This window comes from Oryx dammah, unplaced genomic scaffold (genome assembly GCF_014754425.2).
Source record: "Oryx dammah isolate SB20612 unplaced genomic scaffold, SCBI_Odam_1.1 HiC_scaffold_19, whole genome shotgun sequence".
In the NCBI taxonomy this organism is placed as follows: domain Eukaryota; kingdom Metazoa; phylum Chordata; class Mammalia; order Artiodactyla; family Bovidae; genus Oryx; species Oryx dammah.
Genome location: NW_024070203.1, coordinates 75,630,836 through 75,654,448, shown reverse-complemented (window position 1 = coordinate 75,654,448; position 23,613 = coordinate 75,630,836). Strand labels below are relative to the sequence as shown.

The window sequence follows — 23,613 nt, the reverse complement described above, 5'->3', positions numbered from 1 at the left end:
TATCTACAACATTCTTATCTATCTCTCTCTCTCTCTCAATCAATCGCCAATGCCATTTCTCCTTCGGGTTTCCCTGGATCCTGCAGGGGCTGGACCCCGGCGAGTACCCATATCTCCAGCTGAAAAACCAGGGGTTCTGTTCCTGAAGGAGATTTTGTAAAAATTGCATACAGGGGCTTCTCTGGTTTTCTCTGCCATAGTGTCATAAAAATGATTGTGTTTTGTAAAAAGTATGGCTAAGAAGCTGTAACTACATAATAGCAGAAAATTATTCTCTAGATCTTAATGAAAAGAATGTTCAAAGTGACGATTCCATCCTAGAGTATTATGTTAATGCTGATTAACCTTGAGACATAATAATCCCTTCGCTCTTGGGTTTGAATCCAGGGCCAAGGGTATCTAAAGCAACGAGAGCATTGGTTTGTCCAGTTCTTCATGACCCTGATGTTAACTCTCTCTCGGAGTTGTTTTCAAAAGGAAAGTAAATCCATTATCATCATTACATTGTTAAATTAAGTGAACTGTAAACCAACAACGTGAGCCTCATGGAAACTCTGTCCTCACTCGGAAGCACAGCTCTGCAGTAATCGCCACCCCGTGCTCCTCCGGCTCCGCACCCCAGCAGTCGGCTCCCTCGGTTCACTTCCTGTTGCAGACCCTCCCCAAAGAGCACGAAACGGTATTGCTAACTACAAGGCATAGTGCTGTGCGGTATGTGTCTAGAACTTATTAATTTAAAAAAAGTTATTTATTTATTTTTGACTGTGCTGGGTCTGCCTTGTTGTGGGGGCTTTTTTTCCTCTCGTTGCGGCAAGCAGGGGCTGCTCCCCCTAGTTGCGGTACATGGACTTCTCACTGCAGCTGCCTCACTTGTTGCAAAGGACGGGCTCTAGGGTACACAGGCCTCAGCAGTTGCTGCACGTGGCCTCAGTAGTTGTGGCTCAGGGGCTCTAGAGCACAGGCTTAATAGTTGCGGTCCACGTGCCTAGTTGCTCCATGGCAGGATGGATCCTCCTGGACCAGGGATTGAACCTGTGTGTCTTGCATTGGCAGGCGGATTCTTTATCATGGAGCCAGCAGGGAAGCCCGATAACTTATTCTTGCATAACTGAGACTTCATACCAGTTGGAGATGCAACTCCCCTTTCCCTTTCCCCCAGTCCCTGGCAACCACTATTCTCCTCTCTGCTTCCATGAGTCTGACTACTTTAGACATCTGTCTTTGAAAGAAACAAATTTAAATGTTGTTGGTCCTGCTTTTTATTAAATGACTACTGCTCTCTCATTTTGCTCTTCTTTACTCCTGTCAGTTATCTATTTAAGTGTGAGAAATTTGTGAGTAAAAGGAACTACTAATATCTACTCTAATATTCAGTTTATTAAAGTTGAAAATTTTATTTTACCTAAGTCTTCAAACTTAACCTGTAAATCTAACTTATAAATTCTATTTGTAAATAAGTGATTTATGTAAAAATGTGAACCATTGCTTTTTTGTTGTTTGATTAATGTTCGATTAACTTATACATTTTAAAAGATTGAATTTCCTCAATTGGCCACCTTTATACAAAAAAAAAAAAAAAATCACTGTAGACGGTGATTGTAGCCATGAAATTAAAAGATGCTTACTCCTTGGAAGGAAAGTCACGGCCAATGTAGATAGCATATTCAAAAGCAGAGACATTACTTTGCCAACAAAGGTCCGTCTAGTCAAGGCTATGGTTTTTCCAGTGGTCATGTATGAATGTGAGAGTTGGATTGTGAAGAAAGCTGAGCACCGAAGAATTGATGCTTTTGAACTGTGGTGTTGGAGAAGACTCTTGAGAGTCCCTTGGACTGCAAGGAGATCTAACCAGTCCATTCTGAAGGAGATCAGCCCTGGGATTTCTTTGGAAGGAATGATGCTAAAGCTGAAACTCCAGTACTTTGGCCACCTCATGTGAAGAGTTGACTCATTGGAAAAGACCCTGATGCTGGAAGGGATTGGGGGCAGGAGGAGAAGGGGACGACCGAGGATGAGATAGCTGGATGGCATCACTGACTCAATGGACATGAGTTTGAGTGAACTCTGGGAGTTGGTGATGGACAGGGAGGCCTGGCGTGCTGCGATTCATGGGGTCGCAAAGAGTCAGACACGACTGAGCGACTGAACTGAATTGAACAATACATGTAAATAAATTTCCTAAAATATTTTTTAACTACCCTTAAAAATTTAATATATTTGATTTTCTGAAATATTTCAAATGCCTGACAGGGCAACACTTATGAAACCTAGCAAGTAAAATCTTTCTACATATCAGTTCACTCTTAAACATAATAAAACTAACTTATACCTGGTTGTAAATTGGATTCTCTTAAACATTCAAACACTATCAACATATTCAGTTATTTCAAATGAAAATCACAAAGCGATACCAGTTTATCATTTCAAAACAAAATCACAAGGTTAATTTGTTAAATTCTCAAACATTTCAAACTCCTTAAATAACACACACAAACTGAGGATCATAATGGTTAGAAAACTTACTCCTAAATTTAACAAGAAAGTAATAATACAAGTTTGATTGCCTTCATCTGCACACTTTTTCTACATCTTTTCCATAGAAGTAAAGTCACTTTAACCAGCCAAAGTGAGCAGAAAGGCATTTCAGGCAGAATGGAGTTATTGAGAACTGTTATGCCATCTCAGTGAAATATACAAGACTCAGTGAAACACATAAGACTAGCATCTTTTTTGCAGGATGATTCTATCTGAGCAGCGGGTTAGCACACTGAGCTGCTTGTCGTAGCTGGATTGGTTCTGCCTACTGTGTCACCAGATGGGGAGTGTGCCATGTGTCCCAGCGTGTCTTTCAAATTCACCCTAACCCTATTTTTATCACAGACTCTTTCATTTTTTAACACATGACTTGGGTACATAGACTTCTACAGTCCCCCTTGGGGTGTAGCCTATCTTTTCGCCAAGTGATTAGATTTAATTGAATTTTCCATTCCTCTTCAGGTTATAGAGCTCTCTGTATCTTTTACTTCATTATGTTTCACTGTGGCAGGGACCAGCTGGGTCCTCACCTCACCTGCTTTCCCTTCATCCTGGGCACGGAGCCAGACTTGGTTTCACAGCTCTCCTGCAGTTAGGTGTAGCCATGGGCTGACTTTTGGCCAATGAAATATGAGTAGCTTGCCCCATAAAACCTTCCCAGGCTCCATCATCCAGGATCTTTCTTCTTCTGCAGGCTTGACACTGAGCAGCAGGGCAGTCTTGGAAGCAACACATTAAAGCAGGCAGAGCCGTGAGGTGCAAGGGGCATGGCTGGGAAAGAGCTATAGGTTATTCAGGAGCGTTCATTCTGGATTTGACCTGAATGAAAAATAAACTTCAGTCATGATGCTAAAGCAATTATATATATTTGGAAGTGTTCATTTAAATGCCCACTAACCTTTGTTCATTATCATTATGGTAAAAAATTCTTAAAGTTGGTGGCAGTGATGAATCAAATTGATGCAATGTTAGTTAACGCTGCATGTTCTGAGTCAATGGGAAACATGAAGTGGAGGCACTGGGGACATGACTAGCCAGAGTCATTCTTGCCCTTTATATCGACACCTGACCTAATTAACATTAAAAAAAAAAAGGAACTAATGCTATGAGACTTGTGCACATTTTACATAGCTTTTTTTAAAGCATCCAATAAAACAAAAATCAGCAGCCCATTAACAAATAAATCAACTACAATTCATGATATAAAAATAAACCTATTGCTCAGCTATAAATATTCTCAGTTCTATGATCAGACAGAAAAAATTCCCCAAGAGCCCTCATAAACAGGAAACTACGGGATACAATGGACAATATCCTTGACAGACAAAACAATATGTCAGTTACTCAGACATTCTTAAACAGACCAGATGCACGTATTCAAGGCATTCATTTGAAAATGATTAAAAATAGGGATTTTTTTCTTCTAAGAAATACAAATTTCTTTAAAAAATTTAAGGTATAGTACTGTAACAAAGTTCAATAATAAGGCTCCATTTTTTTTTTCACCTCTGGTTACTTCACACTTTGCTTTTAGCATTTGCGGTTGCTAAAGTTTAGGGGTTTCTGAAAGTATGGTCTTCATGTGCAAACCAGGCCCATAGTCAGACAGCTTTGTGCTTCCAGACCAGTCACTGTTTCCCTTTCTGCTTCTATATCAACTGGTTCTGTCACGTGTAGGTTGCAACTGCCCCAGGAAACATGCTTATTTAAAATGCAGCAATACACATTAGATTTTGAAAATAAAACTAGCCACAAATGTACTTCTTTCAAAATGGATTTTGTACATCTGTCTCCACCACATGCAAAAAATGAGAATTTAAACCTCTCTTTCCATGAGAAGAAACTGTGGGGACAATGAAAACAGACTTTAGTACTGAAATCCTCAGGAGAGAGAAAAAGAGGGGGAGGATGGATATTCAGGAAGAAATGCTAGAGTAAATATTAGTAAAGAAGAGTAGATAATAAAGTTCTTTCCATAAATTGTTTGTATCAGTGATCAGTGCATTCAAGCAGCAAAAATCTGACTAGAAGTGATTTCAACAAACAGGGCTTGCATTTCTCCAAACACCCGAAGGGTAGATGGAGGCAGTTAATGATGTTGATTCATCAGCTCAGCTCAGTGATGCGTGTTAACACTTCTGCAGTTTTCTCAGTCTTTCCTTATCATCACACGATGATGGCCCCCAAAGGCTGCTATAGCTCCAGGCATTACCCAACTTTCAAGGAAAGAAGAAAAGGAGAAGTGGGTCACAGTGACAACATTTTCCTCTTTTACCAAGAAAGCAAATGCTTTCTTCATTTAACTGTGTCATGTGGCCTTTCCTAGCTGCGTGCATGCCTGCTGTGTGCTAAGTCACTTTAATTGTGTCCGACTCTGTGTGACCCCATGGACGGTAGCCTGCAAGGCTCCTCTGTCCATGGGATTCTCCAGGCAAGAATACTGAAGTGGGTTGCTATGCTCTCCTCCAGGAGGCCCTCCTGACTGAGGGATCAAACCAGCGTCTCTTGCATCTGCTGCATTGGCAGGTGGGTTATTTACTGCTAGAGCCTCCTGGGAAGACCTTTCCTAGCTGCAGAGTCTGAGAACGTAACCATGTCATGATTGGAGGTGGGTAAGAGAACACGGCGGGTCAACCAAACAACAGGCACCATGAGAGTGGATGGGCTTGTAGTATTCATGCCTTCTTGATCCTCTTAACAACGAGTTCCTGAAGAAAAATTCTACATGACATGCCTTTCTCTGTTCACATGAGATGCGTTAAGCAGGACTTCATGTTTGAGAGAAAAATAATGCTGGACTTTGCCACTGTGTCCTGCCATCAAGTAGCGACTTGCCTCCAGCTCATCTCCTTCCTCCCTATCTCAAATACTCTGAATAAAACCTTACCTAAACTCCCTAAGAAAACACATCAAATTATCCATGAACTTGCCTGAGGAAAGACTTCCTGGTTTCTGAAACATTTCACCTACTCCAAGAAATAACTTTGAAAATCAGCTAGTAAAGGAGTTTCTAGAAAGTAATGAAAATAAAAAAGAAAATCACAAAAATCCAAAAATTCTGAGCGATCAATATAACCTGTTAAAAGAGATTTGAATGTTAAAAAAATAAAGCCTTTGGCTTTATTTGAAAAATATGAAAAATAATAAGTCAACTTAGAACGGATTCCATGGTACTCCTGCTTTCCCACTTACAGAACTGTCACATTTGGGGGATATTTATTACACAAGGAAAGCATAACAAATTCCTGCTGAAAAAGAGCAAATGGAAGCCCAGCCTCCCCACCTCATCTCACCCCACCCCACCCCCAACCCAACCCAAGTTCCGAAACAAGGCAATGAATGAATTGTATTTAATAGCTGTAGCTTAAATAAATCTGCTTCCAAGGTATATATTCGGCAGAGCACTCTGTTAGGTGAACTGTGCCTGCGAAGAATGGACTCAGTAACCCTGGGGTATATTCAGCCACAATTAGCAGAATGTCTAGCAGAATTTTCCTCTGTGACATCTTATTATATTTCAGCAAGGGGATTAATTACAGGGCAACATTTGCCTGATTGCACCCAGAGTTACATTATTGCTAAAGAGTGGACAAGGCGGTCACAATATCCTAGCTGAATTTGAAAGCAAGCTTCCTGTGATGGGGCCTCTCCCGTTGAATAGAAGAAAGTATGTACAAAGAGGGAGAAAATTAAGTCCACGTGGCGGGTTGTATGCAATGAAATTGCCTGCTGGATAAGGACTGCATGTTCCCCAGATCAGACACGCCTAAATTCTATCTCCAGGAAAAAAAATCTTCAGTGGGAAAGACCCTTACTCTTCTTTCAGTCTAGAATCCACTATAGAAAGCCCATAAAATAAGAAGGAATGAAGGACTGACACATGAATAAACCTTGAGAACACCATATTTAAGTGACAGAAGCCAGACACAAAGGTCACGTATCTTATGATTCCATTTACATCAATATCCAGAGCAGGCAAATCCATAGAGAGAGAAAGTAGATTACTGTTTGCCAGGGGCTGAAGGAAATGGAGAATGAGGAGTAATTGCTAATAGGTACAGGGTTTCCTTTTGGGGTGATAGAAATGTTCTGGAATTAGAAAGTGGTGGTAGCTGTGCCACACAGTGAATATACTAAAACCACAGAAGCATACGCTTTAAAATCCTGAATTGTATGTATGAATATATACATCTCAATTTCTAAACATGCTTTTAAAAGGCCCGCTTCTAGAAGATGATAACTGAAAAAATAAATAATGACTGTACTAACGCATACACAAGGTAGACTAGTACATATTTTGTGATGTTGAACATTGTGGTAGAAAAAATACTGGGCTGAAAATCAGGAATCTAGTAACTCTAGAAGTCATTTAACCTGTCTGGGCCTCAGTATTCTGGTCCCCACACACATGCAGACAGCCTTGGCAGGGATTCAATTACTCCCTTTGAGGGGCTACTCAAAATGGGAGGGACTTGACCCTGTCTTTCCAGAACCCAGTTCCTTGGGGTCAAGTGCTTCTGGGAGCCAGACCGCCTCCCTTCTCTCACAGCTTCCATCTCCTTCCCTCAAGTCAGTCCAGTTCTGTGCCTCCAAGCAGGGAAGCAAATCTCAGGCCAGAGTTCAGGCACAATAATCCATGTACAAGTTTTTAAACATTTTGACTTAATTAGCAATGCATGAAAAATTGAGAGATTTTATAAACAAACACAAACATTAATTTCTGACTTTTCCCCCAAAATTGAAAGCCCTACAACATTAGGCCATGAAATGACAATGATTGGCTACAGACTCTGTCTAGACAGCGCATGGACTCTCCAGCTCACTGGCCTTACCAGGCCCTATTGCTTCTCAATACTGGGGTTGACCATTCAGTGGCCTACTCATCACACTTGCCCTATTTCTTATCTTACAGTGAAGAGGAAAGTGAAATATTTCTTGTACTAGTATGTGCATTGTTTTAAACATTTATTTGTTTTTTAATCAAAGGATAATTGCTTTATAGAATTGTGTCAGTTTCTGGCCAATTTTGTGGGGACATCACTTTTTAAACATCTGGTCTACCTCAGCAATATAAATGACTGCCTGCTCCTGGAAGCATTTGCATTTGAGGTTCTTGGCCTAGACTTTAGATATTTAAAACCTATCCCTTGGAGCAATGGAAGTCCAAATCTCTAGGATATACTCAAGGGTAGTGGTTCTCAGCCAGGGGTGATTTTGCCTGCCACAGTCCCTTTGGCATTGTCTGGAGGCCTTTTTGATGGTTATGACTGGGGGGTTGTGATTGGTATCTAGTGGCAGCCGAGGATGCTGCTAAACGTCCTACAATGCCCAGGAAGCAGCCCGAACAACAAAGCATTACCTGACCCCAAAGTCAACAGTGGCAACGTTGAAAAACCATGTTCCAGGGAAGGGGTTAAGGGTGAGGAAGGAGGGGAAGCAACTGACAGGCTTCTCAGTCATAGCTGGGGAATGACATCCTTATTATTTTCTCAATGAGTTTATCATGTCACAAATAGGTGGCTGCCCAGGCCAGGGACTTCTTTGTAGGACAACTGTCATTTAAGCACACAAAATTTTAAGTATTAATTCAGGGAAAAAATGATTAGTTGATAGTAACACTTCAGTCTTGAAAATACCCAGACTGATCACGTTCTTCATGGAGCCATCAGACGCGACTCCCAGTGAATCTGATCATTTCAAGAAATAAAATTTGCTTTCAAAACCAGTAGTTTGCAATGATTTGCCATCACTGAGGATTTGCAAAGTAATGTGATGCATATTGTAATGAGGTCTTTGACTTTAAAGGGATTTTAAGTATGAGCAGCTAAAGTGAAATTATAATAACCTGAACTCACTGACACTAGGTAGATCAAGAAACCGTTTGTATTAGAAGACAAAAATTATATAGTTATTTCTAGTTTCTATTTTTTAATCCCAGAGTTTGTTGTTTTCTAAACAAGTATATCAATACAGATGTATTTTGATATACAAATTTGATCCTTAAAAATGTAAGTTATATGTATTAATTTGCTTTAAAATATTTGTGTTCAATTAAATAAAGGATTTATTAAATTAATAAAGGAGAAGTGTAAAAGAGTTACTGAAAGAAATATTTCAAGCAATGTAGCATTATAAGAATAAAGGCATAATCTCTCAAGATGACCAGCTTGGAAGGGACAGTAAGTATTTGTTTTCAATGTGTAAGTTTTAATCCATTTTTCAGTTTATAAGCACTATGAAAATAGATCTAATCACACCTCTAGTCTTCACAGTATTTTGTAGTCCTTACAGTGCTTTCATGTAGATTGCCTCACTTAATTATCTGGAGATCTCTGAGGTAGGCACTATTTTCTTTTGTTAGTAGATGCAAGAATTGGGCTCAGAGAGGCCCAAAGACATGCCACTTCAAACGACAGAGCTTGAAGCAGAGCAGGAGTTGAAGGGTGAGGGTGACAGGGGGTTGGGGATGGGGAGTGGCTAATCTTTTTAGTTTGTTAACTTAAAAATATGTCTCTAATACTCCCAAACTGATCACTGTAGATATAATCTACAATTCAGATATAGGGAATTGGGAGATTCAATGTAATCCCTATTCATAATCCCAGCTGCCATTTTACAGATACTGATAAGCTGATCCTAAAATCCATATGGAAATTCAGGGGACACAGAATAGTCAAAACAACCTTGGAAAAGAAAAACAAAGTTGGATGATTCATGCCTCCCAACTTCACAGCTCACTACAAAGCCACAGTATTCAAGAGAGTGTGGCATTGGCTTAGGATAGACGTACAGATCATTGGAATAGGACTGGGAGTCCAAAAGTAAATACTCATATTTACAGTCACTTGAGTTTTAAAAATTGATTGTTTTTTTTTAAACTGTGGTAAAATACACACAGCATGAAATTTACCATCCTAACCATTTAACCATTTTTAATGCATGGTTCAGTGGTGTTGAACACATTCACATTGCTGTGAAGCCATTACCACCATCCAGCCCCATAACTCTTTCCATCTTTTCTATGCCCATTAAATAATAGCTTGACATTTTCCCTAATTTCAGTTAGTGTATCGTCCTCAAGCTTCATCCATGTGGCAGTATATTGCAGAATTTCCTTCCTTTTTAAGGTTGAATAGTATTCCACTGTCTGGAAAAGGGAATGGCTACCCACTTCAGTATTCTTGCCTGGAGCATTCCACGGACAGAGAAGCCTGGTGGGCTACAGTCCATGGGGTTTCAAAGAGTCAGACATGACTGAGGAACTAAGCATGCACGCATGCAAGGTACAGTAAAGCTCCAGTCTGTATTTTTAATTCGGTCACAAGCTCATCTCTGGATGTCCCAGTGAGCTATGTTTTTCTCTGGCCATGCCCAGCCCACGTGCCCTGCAAAGACCAAGCCTTTGCAAGCCTCTCTCTGATGGTGGTGTCATAGCGTCCAGCCTGCTGGTCTTCTAGGTGTTACCTCTCTGGGCTCTTCTCTTACCACTAGCCCTCTTTTCCCATCCTCAGCCCCTGTGCCCAAGCAGAAGAACCCCAGAGAAGTTTCCTAATGACTTTGTCAACGCTTGGCAGATAAATGTCAACCAAGACTACAACATCTCTCATACACTCAAATCACTGTGCTCTTTCAACACTGTCGCTTGCTGTGCTGTTGTTTTCTTTCTTCTTGATTAGTGTTCTTCTGTTGCATTTTCTTCCCTCTTCCTCTTGTAGAACCAGGAAGCCAAGCAGGGCAGCCTGTGAGGAAGGCTGACTTCCCGCTTGAGCGTTCCTGGTGAGGAAAGCCCTGTTCCCAAATCCCTGAGTGCTTTGGGGCCCCCAAAGGATAGCCCATCTGAGAATGACTTCCTGGCAACAGAGCTAGCAGAGGCTCCCCAGGTCAGGAAGGCAGGCTGCCCTGGGCTTTATCACTTTGTTGAGAGGCAGCTGTGCATTTGTTGGCCCTTCCTTTCTGGTGCAGAGGGGAAGAAAGCAGCAACTACTCTCTTCCCTTCCAACAGCATTGAAACCCATGATGCACGGGGCCCAGAGTGGGCCTTGGGAGAAGAATGACTCAGTTTCAGGTGTCAAATGTATTTTCCAATGCTGCCTATTAATTTTAATTTTAATAAGTTAGACAAACGATGATGGGCAGAGGAGTAATTTTCTAATCTATCAAATTGATTACCAATGTAATAATCTAGACTATAACATATGTGTTTATCAAAAAGCTGCTGAAGTGAGCTGGGGTCGCCAATGGTGTCCGATACAATGCTGGAGCAGACACACCTGGGTCTGATACTTTTTAGGCAGGCCTCATACCTATGTATACACCTGAGCATTCTGAACTTCAATGTCTTTACCTATAAAATGGAAATAATATTACCTGCCTTTTAAGTGTGCTATAGAGATTAAATAAAGTCGACTGAGCAACTAAGCACAGCACAGGAAGATTAAATAAAGTGAAAGTCACTCACTTGCATCTAACTCTTTGTGACCCCATGGATTATAGCCTGCCAAGGTCTTCTGTCCATGGAATTCTCAGACCAAAATATTGGAATGGGTAGTTATTCCCTTCTCCAGGGGAGCGTCCCAGCCTAAGGATTGAACCCAGATCTCCCCCATTGCAGTGATTCTTTACCAGCTGATCTGCCAGGGAAGCTCACAGCAAGAAGGAGTGCATGCTCAGTTACTTCAGCCGTGTCCAACTCTTTGTGACCCCGTGGACTGTAAGCTGCCAGACTCCTCTATCCATGGGGATTCTCCAGGAAAGAATACTGGAATGGATTGCCATGCCCTCCTCCAGGGGATCTTCCCGACCCAAGGATCAAACCCACGTTTCTTATATCTTCTGCACTGGCAGGTGGGTTCTTTACCACTGGCACCACCTGGGAAGGCCCAAATAAAACTTTATATAAAAGCACTCAGTGTGGAGTCTGGCACCTATTGGGCATTTAACTAGTAACATATGTTACCTGTAGACAGCACCATATATATGGATAAGGTGTATATGTATGTGTCCATGTGTGTTTGTATATACATATACACATATGTATATGTATGTATATATGATATGTGCATGAGCCCCCATTTTACAGTTGAGGAAACAAAGGCACAAAGAGGTTAAAGAAGCTTGCCCGAAGCTGGCAGCCCTAAGTGGTAGTCAGAACTTGAACCGGCACTTTCTGGCCTGAGACTTGTGTTCTCAACCAGTTATACTAGTGCTTTTCTAACACTTTTTTCCCCCCATAATCTTCACTTCTGCCCAAGTGACTACAAAATGCAAATTTTTAGACCCTTTCAGGATACAAAAAGCAGATGCTGACTTAAGGACCATGACTTTTCTCTCACATTATTTATAAACCCAATAACATGTCACAGAGTCTCTTGGCCTGAACAGGGGCATCAAGAACAAGTGGTCATTCTGGCCAGTGTGTATCTTGTCACATGGCCAAGGTCAAGAAGATGCATTTTCCTGTTCTGGGGCTTCAGACTGCTCATTTCCGTCCCCTTCCCCTCCTCCATGTCTAGTTTAGGCAGTCATCTGGTAAAAATAAAATTTTTAGTCATAAAAGATATAAAATTGGAGTGTGTGGATGGATGCATTCAGATTCACCCCTGCTAGAAACATCTTTATGGGCAGAGAATACCATTGTTATAGAAAAAAATGGGCTTCCCTTTCACAGCCCCTCAACTCTGCTCACAAAGAGGGACTTCAGAAAAATCTGCTCTGCCTACACTGTGTTCCGTGTCACGCGTGTGTTTCTGTGCCTGCCCTTCCATCCTAACTTTTGTTTAAGGAATTTGGCATTGGTGTGTATGATTTATGATTACTGAAGAAAACTCTGGCACTTCTTCCAGGGTTACTTAATAGCTATTAGACTCAAGTGGTGTTAAAATAGGAAAGGATTTAGGAATTCAAAGACAGCACATCTGAGTATCCCGGCCTGTTTCCAAAATTATGTCTCGTGAAAACTTCCTCTCTCACAATACATCATTATAGCAAATTATGCTAATAAAAATCTACTCTGGGGAGGGGGCTAAAACAAGGCATGCCAAAATTTTGGCAAGGCTGAATTTTTATCAGACAACTATAAACTTCTAAAATTTTACTGTAAAAAGTAACCCCACAAGCCTATAAAAATAATAACAAACATGCAGTCTTCATAACAACTGGCTGATGTCTAAGCATCTTGAGATGTTGAGTGTAGCATGGAAAAGAGAGTGAATCTAATGGACAAATCTGATGAATGCCAATTCTGAGTCTAACAGAGTCCCTTTGCTAGCTGCTGAAATCGTTCAAACTTACCCTATGAGCCCTTGACTTGAAAAAATGTTTTCTTCCTACTTATAATCATATGAGGACATCTTAAAAGGTTGACTCTCACCCCCTGCTTCTTAACCAGTCAAGTCTTGGTTTTCTAGGTTGTACTGTGGTGACTATTCTAATCCACCATTGATTCTTCAAGCTGGATGGTGGTGGGCTTTACTCATCACCATTACAATGGGACTGGCGATTCTGAGTGCTCAAATCCATCTTCTCTGAAATGCCTTAATCGGTATTATTGGCAATGACTCCATTGCTTCAAAACACTTTAAAAAGTATTTCTTTTGCAGGATCCAGCGGAATTCTTAATGAACATGTCTTATTGTGGGTCAATAAATCAGAGCTGAGCGAGAGCCACACGGAGCCCTTCGAAAGTAAAGGTAAAATAAACACAGATCTAAAATTTTAAAAAACGCTTCTTGTGTGACTGATCTCATGCCCCAAATGATTTGCCGTAAGTTATTTTAGGAATGGAGAATAAAAGAATACATTTTTTCCTTTAAATCACATTTGTGATTGTTTCAAAGAACATCTTTCTGGTAAGTGATTAAGTAGACTTCACTTACCAAGGGATTCTTCAGTCAAGTGTAAATTTCAGTGAGACTTCATCATCTGAGCATCTGAGTTCACTAACCTATTTCTTCATTTTTAGACTTGGGAATGAAGACAAACCTTTTCTTTTGTATCCTTAGGGTTAGACTCAAAAACTAGGATCTTGATCCTAACTTTTATTTACTTATGTATTGACTGCAGCTGGTCTTTATTGTGGCCCGTGGGAGCTTCATTGCCTCATACAGATCTTTCCTTGCGGTGCACGGACCCTAGTTGGACTCTCGAATTCTGATACCTGGGCTTCAGAGTGCTCAGGCTCAGTAGTTGCAGCTTGGGCTTGGTTCTCCATGGCATGTGGAATCTTAGTTTCCTGACCAGGGATCGAACCCACATCCCTTACTTTGGAAGGCAGGATCTTAACCACTGGATCACCAGGGAAGTCCCTTGATCCTAACTCTTGATTAACACGGAGGGGTGTGGCATCAGGGAGACCAGCACAAAATAGGTTCTGGGTGGTCCAATAGGCATGTCTGGACTAAACTGTCCTCACTGGAAGGCATCACTGGGAGCCAATGAGATTTACTTACATTACAGAGGAAACTCATTCTCTCTCCTGCTACCTGCAGAAACCAAAATCCTCAGAGCAAGGCCCTGGGAGATCGCATTGCTTATGAATAAAATATACTCTCTTTAGTACATAGAGTCCATGCTGTGTACTTTAGCTGCCTTTTAGAGGGCTTCCCAGTTCTTGGCACTATTCTGGATCATTCAAGCTACTGTGTAAGTCTTGGGAAAATAGTTTCTCATTGCTAGTGAGATGAGCCTTCAATCTCATCTCAGACACCACGAGCCGTGTGAAGTGGGACAAATTTCTTCCCATCAGCAACCTGAGTGTCATTCTCTGTAGGGTCAGGGTGACAGTATTGTACCTATAGACGTCACAGGATGGTTGTATGAATTCCAGGAGCCACTGTGAGGGTGTCTTACCCAGTGTCCAGTGTATAGAGGAAACACAAAACTATCAATTCTGCTCCTAGTATACCTGAACAAATGAGGTGGTAGTGTGTGTGGAGTCCAGGTGGAAGGCGGCCAGTTAGAAAAAAAGCTAAACTGGTATTATTTACACCCATGCCAGCATTTGCCATACCACTCAGTGGGGGTATCACCTGCTCTGAAAGTTCGCCACAGAGACGAAAGCCAGGCTGGGGCTTACTGTCCATTCTTGAACCCACAGTAGCCGAGTCATGTTCAGAACTGTAGTATTCCCATGTGCCTCTGCCTCTCTCTCTCACCCAGGCCGAGCACAGCTGGGGAAGCAGAGTTCCGGGATGTGTCCTCTTCATCCCTCAGCTAACCTTGAGGGAGGCTTGGGCAGTCACGTTGAGACATCAAAGCCTCCCTCTTCACTTCCAAGTTCTCATCTCTGGGCATTGGAGATGCCTCCACGAGAAGGAAGCTAGAGGAACAGAGCTGCTTTGGGGGTGGGGGGAGTGCCAGGGAGCTGGGAGCCTGGTGGTCCTACTGCAGACCCCCCAGGAGTGCTCACCATGCTGCTTGCTGGGCTTAAAGGCTCCTGACCGTCTCTCAAGACATTCTCTTAAGAAGCCTATGAGGGAGGAAGATGGGGTCAGGTCCCTGAGACTCAGGAAGCTCTAGCAATTTTTTTCTCACTGTCATATGGCAAGTAAATGCAGAACCAGGTTCAAGTCCACATTGGCTGGTTCTGGACATCAGCACTCTTAAGAACTCCAAGACTGGAGGAACCCTCAAGTGCCATGTGAAAGATTCCCCAGGTTTTCTCTGCTATACTCTTGGCTGTAGTCTTAGCTTATAATCATCAATGTATTCTGCATGTTGTGTTTTTATGATTGGTTCATGTTTTGCCTCAAAACCATCTTGATACAACCAGAATCTAGGCATATCAGAGTTATTTGGACAGCTTTATACAATTTGTTTCTCCTTTGAGTCAGAGGACTAAGCTGGAAGACAAAATCAGGCAGCCCTTTCCCTGAGCCCCTGAGGCGCTGAGACATTCAAGGTTCTGTCTGGACAAATGGAAAAGAAACAAAATATCCAGACCCTGCACTTCAGAGTCATAGTCCTGAGCAACTTTCCGCATCAGCTCAGTGGAAGAAGAGACACAGATCAAAGTGCCTGCTGTGGTCATCCCTTCCATAATAAGTATGTTTTGTAATCAATTAAGCATAAACATGTATCCAAATAAAATGTTTAACGGTTAAGTTATTGATTTGGGATCCTGTCATTTTCTGCTGGCTTCATCCTAATTAGTGGGAGTGCTGAAATTTTTTATCAATGTTTCCTAAGTTGTCTCTACAATTGAAGGGTAGTAGTAGGCTGATGATGCTTCACTGGTGGTTCAGATGGTAAAGAATCCGTGTGCAACGCAGGAGACCTGGATCTGATCCCTGGGTTGGAAAGATTCCCTGGAGGAGACCATGGCAACCCACTCCACTATTCTTGCCTGGAGAATCCCATGGACAGAGGAGCACGGCCTGCTACAGTTCATAAAGTTGCAAAGAGTCGGACACGACTGAAGCTACTTAACACACATGCACACAGCTGAAAAATAGAGACGAAAATTGTTTTCTAGGAAATTCAATAAACAGTCTAGGTTTCAGAGCTTGAGCCCTTTGGAGAGCAAACTCTATATTGGTTATAGCATTATAAGCCATATCACACTCACTCACACACATACACACACTTTTTTCCCCTACTCTAAGAATAATACCTACTTTTTGTAGACATTTTGGGAAATATGAGGATGAAGGAAGAAAACAAATCATCTAGATTTTTACCATCTGAGAAAGACAGTTATTGATTGGAGAATTTCCTTCCAGTCTTAGCATATATATTATAACCAAATATGGATCATACTGTAGACATTGCCTTGTAGCCAGACTAGACAATATTTAAAGTATGCTGTTCTGGGTGACTAAAACTCATCTTTGGTAGACAAAATACAGATGTGGGGTGACACTAGCTGGGGTGCTCCATCCTTGGGAGTTTGGACAAAGGGAAGGGAAAGCTTAAGTATCCAGTCAAGGACTTTAATTTCAGTCTAAACAAGAGCTTTCCGGGGTGACTTCACAGCTGCGGTGTAACCCAAGATCCCTGACCGTGATTTCAGGCTATTGCGAGAAAGGACAAGAGCTGACCCAACAAAGCATAGAGAACTCCAGGGGATATATAATGACAAACATGTTAGCTAATACTGATCCATTGGAAAATCAGATTCCTTCCTGCCAGACACTCAGATGAAAGCTATTCAGAGAGCCACAGCTAACCTTTCAGCACAGAGGGCTGTGTTGCAAAAAACTAAATGCTATGTGGTTTGGAACTTGTCTATAAAATGCATGCTGTTGACAATGGTTTCTCCTTGTAGTCTACAGGAAGTAAATTTGTACAAAGAAGTAGCTGAACTAATTTATTAAGGGCAGGATTAGAAGCCAGAAGCTCAGATCAGCCCTCTGCCACTGACACAGTATACAGTTCTCATGTCATCATTTCTCTTCTCCAGAAAAACCTCTAGGGCTGACAAAGTGATCAAGGTGGCTTGGCTTTGGGAGGGTAAAATTGGGGGGTTCGGTCTCTTACTGCATGAGTTCCTCAAGGCTATTTCCAGATGGTATGTGGTTTTTCAGTATCACAGGATGAAGCTCATGGCTGTATGTTATGGAGGTGGTTTTGGCCAAGGCATAAGTCATAAGACTGTGAAGAAGGCTCAGTTCAGCAGTGCTCAGCTTTTTGGAGACTTTCTTTGAGAAATGTGTTATCTCGGAATGATTTGTATAAACAAAAAGGCCTTCATAGCACCAGCCTTGAAGCAGTTTCCATAAACAAGGGAGAAGGAGCCTCTGCAGGCCGGCCACCTCCTGTAGACTCTGCCAGTGGAGACCTCAGCTTCTCCTTCTCCAATGAGGGCATGAAGCAATGCTCACAAAAGAGCAAGGAAACACATCTGCTCTGAGCCAGCGCTTCAGTCTGTTACAGAGGATGGAAAATGTGCTTGAGGCTTGGAGTTGGGGAAATGTGTTTTTGTTCACTCAGCTCCCATTATAACCACATCTGTTATCAGCAGAGCGGGCTGTGTTAGTATTAATAGCATGACTTTCTCAAGCCTGGAGTTCTCCTCAGTGATGTTTTGGCTGAGAGCATTAAACAGAGAAGGCTGAGAAAAGCCACTTCACTGTGCTGGGGAAATCGCCCCTTGAATTCTTCTGGAAGGCCTGACTCTGGGCCTAATTTATATCTTTTCCATGTAAGAACCTAATCTAAAAGGGACTCAGATTAAAGAGATGCTCTGTCTATTGTTCATGGCTTCTCAGACAGGCTACCAAGTTCCATCAGTTCAAAATGTCCCATTTTCCTCCTTCTTCCTCCACAGATGGACCTAAGTTTTCTCTGACCTCCTCAACTAGTATTCTGTGATCACATGGTTTACAATAAAAGGGTCATCCACAGTAAGATTGAAAATGACTTCAGGGATCCTCCAGACCAGTAGCTCTCAGGCTCTACTCTTTTGAGGAGGGATCACCAGGGGAGGGGAAGGCAAGAAGGAGCCAAGAACACACCCTGACAAACAACACACATACATACGCACGCACGCACGCACACACTTCCTCTTAGCTCCATCTTCCAAATAATATTCCATTTGAACAAAAGATGATGTGGCTAAAGACCAAAATACCCAATAAACGGGCTTGTCTTGTGGCTCAGCTGGTAAAGAAACCACCTGCAATGCGGGAGACCTGAGTTTGATCCCTGGGTTGGGAAGATTCCCTGGAGAAGGGAAAGGCTACCCACTCCAGTATTCTGGCCTGGAGAATTCCATGGACTGTATAGTCCATGGGGTTGCAAAGAGTCGGACATGACTGAGCAACTTTCACTCCACTCTCCAGTAATTCTACCCTCCAATTTTACTGGTTAAGAAATAAATTCCCAGGGAGGTTAATTGACTTACCTAAGGCAATTGATTTCTTTGTGACAAAACCAAGATTTGAACCCCAGTGTTCTCATTCTTTCTTTCACTCATTTGTTCATTCATTCATTCACAAATGTTTTTTGTTTTAGGTACTGGACTGATTGCTAAGTCCAAAAAGACTTACTAAACAATTTAAATAAGTCACATCTATTTGAAAAAAATTATTTTCCGTGAATTTGAGCATTATGTTACATAATAACTTCTCTTTCAGTGACTAAGTTAAAATCTTTCCTCATTAAATATCACATTTATTTTGATTGCCTTGAGGAATTTGTGGTAAAGTCATATTACCATTTAAAATATGTGGAATATATTAACATTTGCAAATTCTGTTCATTTTAAAAGCATCTTTGTCGTTTACATTAGTGGGGTCATAGTTGGCATATATTCAACTATATAGTACACTCTGTACTGAGTTTCTTTCAATAAAAGCAACATTTTCAAAATGAACCATTTTTCATGACTATGCATTATATAGTCATGATATGGGCTTCCCTGGTGGCTCAGACGGTAAAGCGTCTGCATACAATGTGGGAGACCCGGGTTCGATTCCTGGGTCAGAAAGATCCCCTGGAGAAGGAAATGGCAATCCACTCCAGCACTCTTGCCTGGAAAATCCCATGGACGGAGGAGCCTGATAGGCTACAGTCCATGGGGTCGCAAAGAGTCGGACACGACTGAGCGACTTCACTCACTCTCTCACTCAAGCCATGATATGCTATGGATAGTCTGGTCAGTACACTAACCACATTATTTTACAATGATCTATTTATGTGTCTGTTTCTCCTCAGTAGAATATGAGCTGCTTGAGGGCATTACAGCAGTCCAAGGCATTTGTTCTTGCAGATACACAGGAAAGCCATCTGGTAGATCAGGTCTCTCCAGGTCATTAGACATCCTGAAAGCCTTTTGCACCTGTAATGTTGTGCGACAGTGAAGTTGCACCTCTGAGATTTAGCCACACTTTGTATTAGCCTACTTAGGCTGCCATAACAAAATGCCACTGGCTGGGTAGCCTACTCAGTAGGTGTTTATTTTCTCATAGTTGTAAGAAAAGACTTGGACTTCCTTAATGGTCCAGTGGTTAAGAATCTGCCTGCTAATGCATGGGTTTGATCCATGGTCCAGGAAGGTCCCACATACCAAGGAGCAACTAAGTTCGTGTACCGCAGCTACTGAGCCCACACTCTAGAGTTCACGAGTGGCAACTACTGAGGTCTAGAGTCCATGCTCTGCATGGATGAGAAACCACCACAATGAGAAAACTTGCCACAACTAGAGAAAGCCCGCATGTATCGATGAAGACCCAGTGCAGCCAAAAAAATAAGTGAAATTTGTGAGAAGAGCATTGAAACATATACATTACCATATGTAAAAATAGATAGACAGTGGAGTTTGATGTATGATGCAGGAAACCCAAAGCTGGTGCTTTGTGACAACGTTGGGGTGGAAAGGGGGGCGGGAAGGGGGTTCAGGAGGGAGGTGGCACGTGTATGCATATGGCCGATTCAGGGCTTCAGGAGGGAGGTGGCACATTTATGCATATGGCCGATTCATGTTGATGTGTGGCAAAAACCATCACAATGTCATGAAGTAACTGTCCTCCAATTAAAATAAATAAACACAAATTTTCAAAATGATCATAAACATTAAAAAAGAAAAAAGACTAGAATTCTGTGATCAAGGTGTCAGAAAATTTGGTTTCTGGGGAAAGCTCCCTTCCTGGCTTTAGACAGTTGCCGTCTTGCTGTGTATGGGTGGAAGGGATGGGTGTAGGTGGGGGGCAGCTCTTCTTAAAAGGACACTGATCCTATGAGATTAGATCCCCACCCTCATGACCTCATTTAACTTTAATTACTTCCTTAGGGCTCAGCTCCAGCACAGCCACATGGGGGTCAGGTTTCTACATATGCATCTAGAGAGGATGCAAACATTCGGTCTGTAACTCTCAGACAGTCTCACGTCTTTCCTCCAATATGGCAAACTGGGGAGCAATTGGGATGAGGGGCCTGAGGGTGAAGCTGCTCAACTCTAGGAAGCAGCTGGCAGCAGTTTGATGGCACTGCTGTTTGAAAGTGGGAGACTGCCCCCCAGACTGCCCTAGTCTTGCCTTTACCTTCTGTCTCTCCAGGCCTTTGTAAGCTCTGCAGAACTTGAAGAAGACAGCCCAGTGCACACTCTAATTTCAAGTGTCTGCAGAGTTTCCACTGTTTGCCTTCCCCGTATCCACCTCGCCTTCTTTAGCAGCAGTTCTTGGGTCTCCCCACTGCCCTCCATAGCCCTCCTTTGTCCATGGGTCCAGGTAGATGTGCCACTCTAGTTGTGAGGCCAGCAACTAGCCCTGGCCAGTCAGTGTATTTCATTTCCTTGGCCACAAAGATTGAGTTAGTAGTGGACATGTGCTCTAGGCTGATCTAATTGGAATGATTCTTAAAAGCTTTTAGAAAAACAACTTTTCTCTTTTTTCCATCTCTGAATCTTAAGAATATGAGTCTGGAAAACCACAGCTATCCTGTCACCATAAAGTCAAAAAACTCTTATCCGAGAATGTAGCCAACCTGGGGGAGGCTGACCTGGATGGTGGAGAAAGAACAAGTCATGTTTTGGGGGACATCATTTAGGCACACCCCCTGCTCTCAATCAGGCTGTGCTGAAGCCAGCCCAGCCCTCAGATGCCTCCGTTTGCTAAGTCAGTAAGTTCCAGACTGCTATTATTGGTGCTGCATGACTTATAACTGGGAATGCCAGATAAAACATAGGACATCCACTTGAAATTAAACAAAAGGCAATTTTAAGTTTATGAGCATGTTCCAAATTCTGCATTTTACTTACACTGAAAAATTATTGTTTTTCTGAAATTGACATTTAACTGGACAGTCTGCATTTTTATTTTCTAAATCTGGCAGTCCTACTTGTAACTAAAATGTATTGGTGATGGATGTATTGGTGAAACACAGTGTTCACAGTCTGTTATTTTGGTGAATGGGTGACAGGAGTCCCTGGCTGGGCCTAGATGTTACAAATAACGTCTGAGGATGCTGCTAGCAATGTTTTTCCAAAACAGGTGTCACATGTTGTTGTTAACAGGGCTGATGTGGGTGGAGAGGCAAGAAGACAGACGTCTAAGCTGAGCCAAGGATTAGCAACCATCAGGAAAGCCCAGAACCAGACACACAGGAATAAAGGTCAAGGGGAAACGCAGTTGAGACATATCAAAAACACATGTGGCTCACTCTGTATTCAACAGTTTCGGCAAGGAAGGGGGAGAGGAGGGAAGAGAGAGAAAAATAAGATAACAATTGAAATAATTTGGGGACTTCCCTGGTGGTCCAGTGGTTAAGAATCTACCTGCCAAATGCAGAGGACACGGGTTCGATCCCTGGTCTGGAAGATTCCACACGCTGTGGGGCCAACTAAGCCCAGGTGCTACAAGGCCTGAGCCCGTGCACCCTAGAGCACCCTAGAGAAGCCATGACAATGAGAAATCCACCCACTGCAACTAGAGCAAGCCTGAGCAGCAACAAAGACCCAGTGCAGCCAAAAATAAAAGAGTAAATTAAAAAAAATTTTTTTTAATAAAAGAAATAATGTGGATGCTGAGGGTGGTCCTGCAGACAGTTTGGGGGTGACTGAGTGAGCAAGTCCCCCAGTTGGCCTCTCCCCACTGAGGGTCATTCAAGGGTCACCGCTCTCACAGGGGCTGATGGCCAAGCTAACAACTGGGACTCCAGACAGCTGTGTACTTGCTTATTGTCAGCTCTGCCCTGTTTCAGGCATTTCCCCTGGAACCGACGATGCTGGCTCTTCATTTACACATAAGGCGGCCACACTATAGAAGGGGAGTAATGAGGCAAGGACAGACACCAGAGGTCATGAAACACAGAGACGTGAGAGGGTTGGGGAGGTCAGTCATCGACTGCAAGTGTTCTGCGAGTGCTGAGTGCCCTCCTCGTGTGCCCCTCCCTTCATGCCCTGTGTCCCCTCTCGCCAGGGGCCCTCCCCTTTGCTGACTGTTATTGTCCTCCAGAGAATCTCCAGCCCAGCCCCTATTCCTGAGTACTTTTGGCCGCTCCTGGAATCAGGAGGGCTCTTCTCCTCTCCTAGGTCTCACCCTTCCACAGCCAAAACTCAACATCAAGTTTGATAAACACCTTCATGTTGGTTATGGATGACTTCCCAGACACAAAACCTCCCAGAGCCTCAGTGTCACACTGCATGGAAAAAAAAAAAATCAATCTCACTCTTCAAAAATAAGCTGAGAAGTTGAAAAAAACAGAATCAAAAAAGAAAACAAAACTGTATTGTGTCCGTTATATAGATCTGTAGTTGCCTGCTTGCCATTAAAGGGCAGAGGGTAGAAAGCACTGACCCACGGTGAGCGTGCCCAGGGCCGTGGTGGCTCCAGGAGCAGAGGGGTCAGACCACCAAACGCTAGTGTGGGGCTGAGGGGCAGTAGAGTGACTCTGCCAAGCTGTGTTTCCACTCAGGTATTAGGGAGACACAGACTGAAAAAAATCAGGGAACATGGTTTGAATTTAAAATAATAAGGCAAAAACATTTCAAAGATTTGCTGTGTAACCCAAATATCCCCAGCCCTCTTTAGCCTGCAGGTACCCAAGAAGCCACAGTAATGTTGGAATTTGAACATCGCTAGGCTCAGAGAGGATACGGGGACGTCAGAGGGTCTCGGCTTCATCCAGCCAGTCTTCCAAGGATAAGCTGCTTCTGGCACATTAGCAGATATTAACATCAGCTACACTGTGTACTGGGCAAGGGCTCCCATCCCCAGGAGTTGGTAGGGTCACCCTGGATGCAGATACAGCTTCCTGTATCTGCAACAGTGGCCTCCTCCCTTGGCTTTAACAAGCACAAGGCCTTATTCTGGGAGCACCTCCTTCACCTGCTACCTCCACCCCTTCACACCTGGCTCAGGGAGCCTTTTCCCAAGTATTGTCCCCACTGTATTTTTGGGGCCTATGTGAGCAGGAGGTGTGTTGGGGGGCGTTGGGGGGATGCACAGAGAGTCCAGGGGAAGAGAAAGGCAGTCTCACACGTCATTCCCACCTGTCCCTACCACTACTCCTCCCAATCCCATTCACCCTCATCCCACTTTAGAAATTCTTCAGGGCTAAACAAAAGTCACTTTATTTCAGATATAAATACTTTCCGAGTTTAAGTCTAGGGACCGTTTTTCATACCTTTCTCTCATTTGCATT

At 42.7% G+C, this 23,613-nt stretch overlaps 1 long non-coding RNA gene across 1 annotated transcript; it reads left to right on the top strand.

The window, feature by feature from the left end:
* Positions 1-567: 567 nt before the first annotated feature.
* Positions 568-15,643, top strand: LOC120878426. The gene is made up of 3 exons (XR_005724540.1): positions 568-711; positions 13,134-13,223; positions 15,366-15,643. It is a non-coding gene; the product is annotated as an uncharacterized LOC120878426 (long non-coding RNA).
* The last annotated feature ends 7,970 nt before the right edge of the window (positions 15,644-23,613 follow it).